General features: G+C 39.4%; 1 protein-coding gene across 2 annotated transcripts in view; it reads left to right on the top strand.

Moving 5' to 3' along the window:
- The window catches only part of lpar1 (lysophosphatidic acid receptor 1), a 62,559-nt gene that overhangs the window by 11,300 nt on the left and 39,033 nt on the right, over positions 1 to 12,226 (top strand). Inside the window, exon 1 of one of the 2 annotated variants that reach the window (XM_077497151.1) lies at positions 10,591 to 10,687. The exons of the other annotated variant lie outside the window; for it this stretch is intronic. The gene's annotated coding sequence lies outside the window, so the exon portion shown is untranslated. Of the gene's footprint in view, positions 1 to 10,590; positions 10,688 to 12,226 lie in introns of those variants that run through there. 2 annotated transcript variants of the gene reach the window in all.

Below are 12,226 nucleotides of genomic sequence, written 5' to 3'. Positions count from 1 at the left end.
AAATAAAAGTAAAAATAAAAACTGATATAAAAGATATAATTCAAAATTATATACAAAAATAATGTAAATAGGATGAAAAAAAATCAATAACAATTTGCGTATTTGTATTTAATTTTTTAATTTTTTAAATTAACAATAATTATGTAGGAGCCTAAAACATCCACAAGTACATTGAACTATCCATCGATTGTTATTTTCTTAGTACTGTTTTTTTTTTTTTTCTCATTGGTGAGCTTGACCTTGATTTGTATGTTTATTTTAATACATGTTAAATGTCAGCCATTTTTGTCTGGGTCCTGTCTGGCTGTCAGTGCTTTCGTTTGCCAACAATAGATTGATTGCTTTCTAATCATGGCAGCATTGGAGGAGAGAGCACACCCTGGGGACTCATGCATTATTATATTTTCTTGTATTTGTTTATTTATTTATTTATTTTTCTTGTTTTGTGGCATGATTCTTTTCACAACACACAACACAGACCGAAGCTTGAGCCCTCACACTGCTTTGCCAATGGAGAGTAAGAATTTCGTTTGCATGAAACTTGGGACGAACCTAATAGTGGCTGCACTTTGACCCCAGTTTCACAAAGCACCTACGAAGCGAAGGTTAAGGACACGGCTGTGCCAAGATACCGAATCACACTTTGGCAATTATGTCACCTGCAATCAGATTGTATTTGGGGGTGACCACAATAATGAAGTCAGCACCTGCTAAGGGCCCTTCGACCACAAGGGGGAGCCCAAGTGCAATTAACAGTTGAGAGAGAGAGAGAGAGAGAGAGAAAGAGAGAGAGAGAGAGAAATTATTATTATCTGTTTAACTTAATATTTATCCACTAGATGCAAATTTTTGCATACTTTTAAGACACAATTATCTTGTTTCAGGTAGCTCTGTTCATTTACATTATTTATTTGCTTGATATTTTATTTATTTTTATTTTATACATTGCTTTTGTATATGTTATGATAATTTTTCTACAACATAGTCTCGTGTCAAGGCTCCAGTACACGCGTGACCTTGTGAGGATAGGGATAGAGCGGATGGATGGATGAAAATCTCATCTTTTTCCCTCCTCGTTTCCATCACGTCAAATCTCCCCACAATTAGGCAGGGTGTCGCCATGATCCACCGCATCCTTCATTTTCATCTGGGCCACTCCTTCGTCACATCACTGATGACATCTTGTACCGTTCACTCTTTTTTTTTTCTTTTTTTTTTTCTTCCTTTTTTTTTTCCATCCTGTCCTGACTTTACTGAAAGCTTCTCTTTCCTCCCTCTCTCACATTTGCTCCCTCCACCCTTCTGAATTCATCACAGGACTCAGTAAGTGAGCATTAATCAACGGGGCGTGTTGCAGACATCGTTTATTGCCATCACAAAATCTCATGATGCAGCCTTCACGTGTTTACATGTGTGTGATGTCTGGCCCCGTTGATGGTAATAGTGTAGAGCTACCATGTCGACATGGTGCCACGCAGCTTGGATGGAAGCCGGTTGTCGTCGTAAAACATCGGGTACTGATTCACCACATGAAACCACAACGCTCCTCTTTGAAGACCCAAATGCAGACAATTTAATGCGAAATGAGTCAATTCCTCTCCGTCTTGTTTTTGTGATTCATTTCCAAATTTGGACTGAGATGTTGGAAGTGTGCTGAAATACTCAGCTCTTGAAATTGGTTCTTTACCAAGTCTGTTAAGGCAAATAGTTTTAAGTTTTCACTTTTGGGGTGGTCCGGGGCCTTGCGTCCCACTTGAGTAGATCCACACCTCCACAAAGCAGCAGCTGAATCCCATCTCCACAATCAGAACTAAACCAAGACCATTCTGTAGTAAGATGACTGATCTGTTCATCAATGCAAAATGGTAAATATAAGAGAATGGTACAGAGAACGTACCATTTTATGTATCATGTTAGTGTTTCATTCATTCAAAAACACTAATGTGAGAGCTCTTCGGCTACTATTTTTTTTTAATAATCCAGTGTACAGACCCAATTTGTTGTGGTAATATGTTTTAATATTACCATAGCATTCCAACACTATAAATCCAATCTGCACGGTGGAGAGCTGGTGAGAAAAGGTAAAACTTGACAAACCATGTGGGAATCACTACGCACTAAAACGGAATCGCAACCAGCTGTTTTCTTCTTCGTGCAGTCGCCTACTTTGTAGTCATTTTATATCCAGATGCGCCTTTGACGGTGACTATTTGTCTTCTGTTTTTTGTTTCCATGCACTGGAAAGTTATGTTTTCATTCTTTAGTTCTTTTTGAAGGGAGTTGGGGAGTGTGGGAAATTGGGAATTGTCATATTAACAAATAATGCTGAAGGTTCTAACCGCATGTTTATTGATAAAATAATAGGTCAAACTGAAACAACTTTTTTTTTTAAATTAACCAAAAGTAATAAATAAATAAATAAATAAATAAATAAATAAATAAATTACAACTTTTTTTTAAATTAACCAAAAGTAATAAATAAATAAATAAATAAATAAATAAATAGGGCTGCTCGATTATGAAGAACATATTAACCACGATTATTTTGGTAATTGGAATCCTGATTAGGACGATAATTTATTTTAAATGTAAAAAAATAAAACAAAAAAAAATTGAACACAATAATTATGCAAGTTCCTTTTGGATTAAACTAAATTTATTAAATTAGTTATTTTAAAATTTAAAAAAAGGTGCAAATGTGTAAATTAAAACAACTCCACTAATACGCACACACACACACACACACCCACACACACACACACACACATATATATATATGATAATGTTGATTTTGTAATTGTGGAGTGTAATAATTAAAATCAAGCGACCAAAATGATCATCAAAATGTTCAAGGATTATCTTGCTATGTTTCACAAAAAAAAAAATCTATTGTTTTTGTTGTTTTAGAAAATCCAGATGTTCGAAGTAGTTGAAAAGAGAGGTCAGATTGATAGGTTATATTCCTTGTTAGCGCTGTGCATGCAGTGCTTGCCATTGCAGCAGGTACATGACAGATCTCCCTCTGTTACTTAATATGGGCGGCTGTATTACAGCATAAGGTCAATTACTTTTATAAATCATGTACACAAAGAATGGCTTCTGTCGCACGCGTACACACACACATTTCCTGCGCGACTTCGAGGGTCTCTATTTGAACAGATGTGGGCAGACTGAGCGTGCCTAGATCCCTCCCTGACCCGAGCGTGCACTTCCTGCTCCGAAAGCTAACACCCAGAGAGAACAATCACAGTCTGTGCTCTCAAAGCTTGCATATAGCCGCAGTGCATCAACACACAGTGAAAGTTGTGCACTTTAAGGTCAGCGTGCAAGCACTTAATACAAAAAGAACCTGTTTAGGAAAGGGGTGCACAATTTTGGTGGGCTGGCAGGAATATATCTAAAAAATAAAATTACTGTATGGTAGAAGTTGTAGTCATCATGATAACAGGCATCATATTTTTAAATTTTCATATTTTGTGTCCTCCTTCCTAAAATGAGCAAAGTCAGGGCTTTCTTTTGCAACAATGGAGGATACGGCTCCTGTGTCAGCACTTTCAAATATGGGCATGCTGGCAACTAGTCATTTTGCATCATCTCGTGACACTTTCACAATGAGAGAGTGCAGTGTGAAAAGGCTATAAAAAAAAGTGTGCTCCTTCTTGAGCAGGGGGGTGTGGTGCAGTACTACATTGCTCAAGGGCACTTTAGTAACCAGTAAGCAAGCTAGAAATTAAAATTCAGCTCTGTGTCAATAATTACTCCAACATTTCTGGTTAAATTGGTAGCTTTCAATGACATGGAGTCAAGTTGATCGCTGATCTTGCACCTTACCTTTTTGGGGCCAAAAACAATTACTTCTGTCTTGTCTGACTGAGCAGGAGAAAATTCTGGTCCATCTGATATTGGTTCGATAAATGTAAGGGACTATAGTCATGTGCTGCGATTGGCTGGCAACCAGTTCAGGGTGTACCCCCCCCTACTGCCCGATGACGGCTGGGATAGGCTCCAGCACCACCGTGACCCTTGTGAGGAGTAAGCGGTTAAGAAAATGGATGGATGGATATAGTCATGTGATGACATTAAAATGTAATGTTGTGTGTCATTGTGTTGTGCAATAATCTGAGCAAGGGGGAGTGTGTAGATATTAAATAGAAGTGGTGCAAGAATGGACCCTTGTGGAATCCCACATGTGATCTTTGTTTACTCACATTCATTACTACCAAAGCATCTCCCTAACAATTAGTTGCCATTTCTATAATTTGTTCATAGTGGGACTTCAACAGTGACCCCGCATTTTCAAACACATCCTTACAGATTAGCTACTGTCGATGTGCCCTGTGATTGACTGCCAACCAGTACAGGTTAAACCCTGCTGGACAGATTCAATAGAAATAGGATGGGCTAAGTGAAAATGTATTTTATTTCTAAATTGATATGAAATTTATTGCAATTAAATTACTTAGTTATTTAAAACAAGTGGTAACCTGCCATGCGATCCGATTCTTGGCTTAAAAACACTGGGCACTTTTTCTATAAATGTCATGAAAGTCACCAACACAAAGCACAAAACTAAGGTTCTCTCTGTGTGTGTTTGTGGATGTTTAAAGAAGCGTGACCCATTAGGAGAATCAAACATGAGAGTGATCACAGAGGTCAAAGCCTGAAGAGAAACAATCCAGAGAAAGATAGGCAATAGAAAAACATTTGAAGAAATATGAAGCCTTTGGAGAAAAACAGAGGAAATGTGTGAAGGGAAATACATAATAAACTATGATGACTTTTTAAAAAGTATTGCTAGGAGGCTGAAAAAGGGCACATTAATCGGAATGCAGATGTGCCACTTACTGGAAAAATATATGGTACGCTGTATTCCTGACAAATTATAACACTTGTTTTTCTCTTATCCTGTTACTCCACACAAGCCACAATCACTACTGCTTAGACATATTTCTTTTTCTTTTCTGTGGAATATTCCACTTGTAAAAGAGTTATTAGTTTGTAGAAACCACAACGATAACTCTTTGCTTATAATGGCTTTCAAAAACAAAAAGCAATCTCTCAATCTCCGTCAAAGGCTCACAAAAGGCTGTTTGTGGTAAAATTCCTCAAAATTCAGTTTCAATGTTGAGCATTAAATGATTTATGGTATTCAGTCAGACTACAGTAGTTGCTTTTACTGCAACTCATTTTTATTTATTTATTTTTATTGACCTTCACAGTGTGACCCGGTCACAGCAACTGTGCAAGTTCTAAGTAAAATGATTATGTCTGAAGGTTATTAAAATGATAAAGATAGTGCATGGCAATCTTTTGTAGGTTAATTTGTGAAGTTCTTCTCAAGAGAAGAAGACGTCATGGTTTGTTTATGTTGTTCACTGATCACGTGTAAAGACAAGACTGAAGACGTGAACGAGAACCAGAGGTTTGGATCTTGTGCAACGGTTGGACTTTAGCACAAAGTCAAATCAGAGCCACACAAACTATGAGAGAATTTGAGTTGCACACCACCGTAGGAGTGCCAATTGGGTTGCGGGCTTGTATTTGGTTGTCATATCAACTGTAAGCTGAACGTTTTTAGGTGGATTTTGTTAACCGCGGTTTGTGTTTATTTGGTGTACGGTATATTGTTTTTTAAGGGTCTTCCAAAGGTCCAACAGGCTTTTGTGGTTGTTTGAAAGTGTGCATGTGAACTACAGTCTGTCTTGAACTGTTGACCCAACATCTCAGTCAGGCTGGGAAATGTGATCACGGTTAAGAAGTCCCGATTTAAACAGACAATGCTATTGTGTGAGTGTGCGTATGCACCAAACAGGCTGTCATGACATCACTGTTTCCACAGGAATTCACGTTTCCAAAAACTCATAGATCTTCTCATTCTCCCGAGTCTCTTTATCCAGTTTAATGCTACATAATGTCAGTTGTGGACCAAATTATGTTTCTTTGACTTGGAAGTTCCCAGCGAGGGTGAAGTCATATTGTTTTTATACTTCATGCATTGTCACTGAAAGGAAAACAGCAGTTCATTTCACTCAGAACCAGAAGAAGTGAAAGTGGAGACATGACCATAATGACACATGTGCTGTCATCACAACACCCAAACTACATCAACTGCATTAGTGTGGTGAGCTCATGGCGCATGTGCTCACACTGGAGGCACGAGCAACCTTTTAGTCAATTTTGCAGCAATGGGAGATTATGAGTAACCTTTTGGAATCATCATCCAGTGCTTGTCCTCGTTAGGGTTGCGGGTGAACTGGGCATAGATAACGTGTTAATTGCGCTTCGTCCATACTGCCCTTTTGGAATCAAATTTGCAAAAAAGAAACCATGTATGAAATTGGTATAGTCACAGCTGAGTTGCAATAGCCACGCTGGATAACTGATCATGCAGGATAAGTGAGTGAACAATCACATAATTGTCACAGTTCTGTTCGGCTACGTGATATTGAGCAGGAAACCTTGATCTGGTTTGCAATTCTACCAAGAGCGGGATTGAGAAGGAGATGTCTCGGTTTAACGGGGACAGTCTCAGATTTTGAGCCTTGTGACACGGGTCACGGCAAATTTTGTCATCCCCACAATTTTTTCCTGCTTTTATCAGAACTTCCTGCTTCTGTGTCTAAAGCCCATATGCCTTTCACACTGAGGGGCTAACATTTGCGAATTCTTGTCAGGTTTCGTTCAAGGTCACAATGTACGCTAAACATGCTTTAAACATCCAATTATTTTATGATTTTTCATGTCGTGTTTTCTTGCGAATGTTTAGCGAACGTTGGGACTTTGAACAAACTCTGACAAGAAAACATTTGCCAGCTTTTTAGATGTTCACCCCTCAGTGTGATACCGGAATCATGGGAAATGTAGTCTTATTAGCCCAATGTTGCGGTCGCTGGTCAGACCCAACACAATCTGAGCTTTTCTGGCTGCATGTTTGGAATGTTTTAATGTGGGAGTGGCACGAAGTAAACGGCACAAGCAGCTTCCCATTGCTGAGCAAAAAAATTTGGATGGAAGTGTGTGCATTGACTTGTTTCATGCTGTTGAAGTCAAGATAGCATTTAGCATAAGCTAAAGCTAGATTGACTTTGTTTTATGAGTAATTCCTGAAAAAAAATATTTATTTGGTTATTTATTTCTTTTAAGTGAAATTGAAGAGTTGCCCTGCAATTGGCTAACAACCAGTCCACGCCTACGACCCAAAGCCAGCTGAGATAGGCTCCAGCACCCCCTGCGACCCTTGCGAGGAATAAGCGGTCATGGATGGATGGATGGATGGAAAATGAAGAGTATTTATTTTGAAAATTTGGTCACCCTAAAGAAGATAGCAACAAATGTTTACAATCGAAAAGGAAATGGTGTGCATTTGTGTAGCATATTGGCTTTAAGGAGTATCTAGTATTACCTTCATTTGAATCTGACAAAAAAATAAATAAAAAAATAGTGGATACATTGACCACAACTACAGCCAGTCTCTTTGGCATGATTGCCATGTCACGTACACAGAGAGTGAAAGCCAACTGTCATACTACCACTCCCTTTCAGAAGGGACATCTGTCTTACACATACACACCTCAGTATCCTTCCAACTGGACATGCCACAAATGGCCTCATAGAACCATCTCACATTTGTTGTAGGAAATGCTTTACTCTGTGCAGCTATAGTGTCACTTCTCACTATACTAACACACAAGGCTCCAAATTCTTATGTGGTTTGACTCATTTGACACCAGTCACATATCTGATTATGTCTGTCCTGGGCTCTATTAATCACTTCCTCGGATGAATCTAATAGCTGGTGAGTACAAAAAGAACATTCCAATGGGAAATGCAATCCTGACTGAGTCAAAAGCTGAAAATCCGCCTGGTGATGTGTAAAGGTTTCAGGTGTTAATACTAATAACTTCATTTAGAAAATGTAACGTTCTTCCATCTTGGAGATATGGGGGAAACAATTACAAATGGCTTTGACAGAAGCCATTTGTGCTTTCTTGCTGACCTCAGATTGAACCATTTATTCAAGGAATCAGGGTCAGAGTGCCAGAACATTGCACTTAAGAACCTTGCCTTACAACTGTAAATTTACAAATTGAAAACATTATCTCTGGGAAAACACACAATTATAGCCTTGTTTCAATATTTTCCCCAGTTGGAAAATTTAATTTAAAAAAAAAAAAAAAAAAAAGGCGGCCCAAGCTAAAATGTGCTTGCATGGTGTTTACGGCTAGCACTTCTAGCTCACTGTCAAGAAGTTCTGTGTCAGAATCTCGACTCTGACCCTTCTGTGATGAGTTTGCATGTTTTCCATGTGTTTTGATTGGCTTGCTCAGGTTATTCTGGTTTCCTCCTAAACTCCAATAACATGCATGTCAATTTGTTACCAAAGACTACATAGACAATGTGGACATTAAACTTCAGCTATGATATGCCCCGCTTGGTCATCATTGGCTCAGGGGATCACGTTACATTGCTTAGCCTATCTGTGCTACGTGGAATTTGGTGTGCTCAATATTCAACTTGTGGTTGTAGTGATGTCATGTGTTTCTTTATTATTGTAATCCTTTCCTACTATGTCAAGCAAAAAAAAAAAAAAGCGGTCAGAAAAATATGTACAATACAAATGAATTCACATGTATAACAGAACATATGGTGTTCCACAGGGTTCAATTCTGGGCCCCCTGCTGGTTTCATTGACCCTGTGTTCCATCTTAGGAAAACAGTGGTGGTTGTTTTAAAGTGCTCTATAAATATTGAGTTGACTTGAGTGATGGGAGTCAGCATCATAACTACATGATTTGCAATGTCAAGTCCAGCAAAGCAAGCTATCTAGCAAAACTAAAGGAATATTTCCTTCATCTCTGACCAAAATGTATTTGAGAGCGTGTCCGCTCATTTTCAAAATGTCTGTCCACCCCTTATCACTGAGCTGCAACTCAGCTTTCATTCTATGATTTGTCAAGCACACCTTTGGAACTTCCATATTTCTCACATTGCTTTTGTTTTCCCTCAGTGTCTCTCAATTTTTACACCCCCTGCTCCCTTTTCCACTAACACATCGGGGTGGTTAGGAACACACTGTTAATAGTTGCCAATAGCCCTGCAGCGTATTTTCACAAGCCACGCTTTATGCATTGCAAACCACCAAAAATGTCCTTGTGTTATGTATCCCGGTTTGCATGTAAAATCTAATTATCGTGAAGACTCTTGCTATGAAGTTCGGCTCTTCACGTCAGGGAATGTTTTCGTCATAAAATATGCACAACCGCATAATTAGGCGTTCTGAGGTTGCAATTAAACAACTACACACAAACAGAAGTCAGAGTCAGTGGAATAAGAGGATAACAAAATATTAGGTCAACCTGCAAAATCTGATTTTTTTTTTTTAAGTATGCCGTGAGAACAATAACAATTCTCAGCTCTTTTTTTTCTTGCATTTGTGAAAAATTGGTTTTAACTGTTTTGTTATTAGGAAAAAAAAAACAGATATTACGTTTGTTGTGCATGTGGCTAACATATTAAGTAAGGTAATTGACAGTGAAGCTCGACACATTGAAAGTCAGAGCCAACATGCTCCTTTGACCTTGTGACACAAAAACACTGAGACAGATGCTCTCTCAATCTCACGCCTTCATTGCATCACCCTCACACACACTTATGTATGAGGGATATTCCTATCACTGCTTTGACGGTGGGCGATCCGCTGCGCTTGACCTTTTTATTGAAGTTGTGCGCTCAATGTCACCACTTTGATGTGAAGTACAAGAACTCGTGTGTGTGAGTGTGAGCGTGTGTCGTCACTCACGGGTTCTTAACATACCACAAAGAATGTCACACATGCTGACTTTCTTGTAAAGCTTATGTTAAAGCAACCTCAAAACGTCCGGTACCACACACGAACCGAACCCACAGTCAGTCATCAGAAGAAGTGCAGACGTATTGTGTTTACTGTGCACATACAGTATGTGTCGTGTGTACTATTCTCTCACTTCAAACTTTATTTTAGCATTTGCCACCCTGTCAAATTATCCATTGTGAAAACCACCAGAGTTCACTTTGACACCAGTTTGTAATTGTGTCAAAATCTCAGTACTTTTTCCTACCAGGGTTGCATACAGAAAAGTTAACATATGTTAAGGGCCCTTTTGGAATTTTTCACATTGAAATTTATTAAAAATATGTAAAACCTACAACTAAATTGCAGTTATTAAAAAAAATAAAAAATACTACGTGACAGCTTTCTGTTATGAGATGATAAGGAAATTTTGGGGTGGTTAGCAGCCCTGTGACCCACTAGGAAAAAATAAAAATAAAAAATCCGCCCCTGCATTATGTTGATATCCACAATGAAACAACAAAAAAAGAGAACTTTCATAATTTGACATTTTTCGGTAACCTTGCTCTCGAAAGATGAATTCTCATGGTGTTTGTGAGTTCACAAACTCCGGAGAATACATCTTGTACCGCTCCCGCAGATAACCGCCGTTGGTTCGGACCAATCACGGAGCGACATTGTGTTTGGGGGCGGGATATGCAACTGTGACAAAACCAGGAAGCCAGCGCCGACACAGGGGCTAACAAACAACCTAACATGGATGAATGGATGCTACAATTAATTCTGTTTTTGCAGAATGACTCACCGTTTCCTTGTTGAACGTTGAATAGCGAGAGGCGCTTCATGCATTTCTAGCTGGTAAGATGTTCGTGCTTTCCCCCCCTTCGACAAGAACGAAGATGAAATTTGACATGTAATATCCATCTGGCTACTGCCAGGTTAATTTTTCGGATTATTAATTGAACTTTGACGGGGAGCAGAAAGTGGAGGAAACCATGTTTGCCCATTAGCGTAATTCGACTTAATGATAATAGTTTGTTTTCGTCTTTGGATATCGTTAGCATAGTAGCATATAGCATAGTAGCTTACCGGTAAGTCACTTTTTAACTTACTGTCTCAATGTCATCCATCCATCCATCCATCCATCCATCCATCCATCCATCCATTTTCCGAACCTCTTGCTCCTCACAAGGGTCGTGGGGGGTACTGGAGCTTTTCCCAGCTGGCTATGGGCAGCAGGCGGGGTACACCCTGAACTGGTTGTCAGCCAATCGCAGGGCACACAGAGACGAACAACCATCCACACTCACAAGCACACCTAGGGACAATTCGGAGCGCCCAATCAACCTGCCATGCTTGTCTTTGGAATGTGGGAGGAGACTGGAGTACCCGGAGAAGACCCATGTCTCAATGTCAATTTAAAATTTACATTTTTTTTCCTTGTTTTCCTTATGTCTGTGTAGCTTCACAGTCATCCGCGGTCATCCTAATCCAACAAGCTTGAGGTTTTTATTGTGAGTCTGTTAGTGTGAACAAGCATTTTAGTGCCCACCTTTTTTGGATTTTCGTAAATCAGGTCTTAACCAACTTAACGTCCAGCCCATGCATGGTATTGTTATTGTTGCAGCTATTAGTGTTGAAAATTTGGCAGATGATGAACGTCATCTCATTAATATGTCAAGAGAAAAGAACATCCGGTGCTTTTAATTGTAACCAAATAAAGCATCTGTCTCTGGCTAGAATATCATCGTGTGTTAAGCTTGGGGGCATGACAGGTTTTCTTGGGCAGGTCTGGTAGGCCTCTCACAGTGTCGGTGGTCCAGTGTCAAGGTCTCTCGTCAAAGTAAATCAAGACAGCTGAGCCCATCTCTGGACAAATTTCATGTAGCTTATTAGTTGCTAAGTGACAGTCGTCCCTTGTAAAGGGTCATGTGTATTGGTCCATGGGAACACATTTAGGGGTCATTATTTGATGACAATCTCTGAAGCAGATGGATATAAGTGAAAATGTTCCACGTTGAGCTGAAATGTGACTTTGTTAAAACAGACAAGGAGTCCTTTTACCTCCTTGGACCATTTCCTTTCCCCCCTCCCCCTCTTTTTACCCCTCTCCCTTGCCCGCCCTCCATTTGTCGTCTTTCAAGACTACACATCCTCTCTTTTCAACCAGCCTTTTGCTCTTTCCATCTGTCTCTTCTCTCTTTTACTGATTCCCTCTGAAGATTCTGCCAAAGGAATTAGGAGTGTGTTTCCTTTACAGGTCCTCGCTGCGTGTGTGTGCTTTAATTACTGCTCCTTCAAGTGACCACAGCTGTAACCTCAAGTCTCTCCATAGTCTAGGCTCCATCTTAATCAACCTAAGCATAAAATAGTGGAAACACATGAACGTACACACAC

This window comes from Festucalex cinctus, chromosome 15 (genome assembly GCF_051991245.1).
Source record: "Festucalex cinctus isolate MCC-2025b chromosome 15, RoL_Fcin_1.0, whole genome shotgun sequence".
NCBI classification, from domain to species: Eukaryota; Metazoa; Chordata; class Actinopteri; order Syngnathiformes; family Syngnathidae; genus Festucalex; species Festucalex cinctus.
Note: the sequence above shows the minus strand (reverse complement) of the source record. Positions and strands in the feature narration are given on the sequence as shown.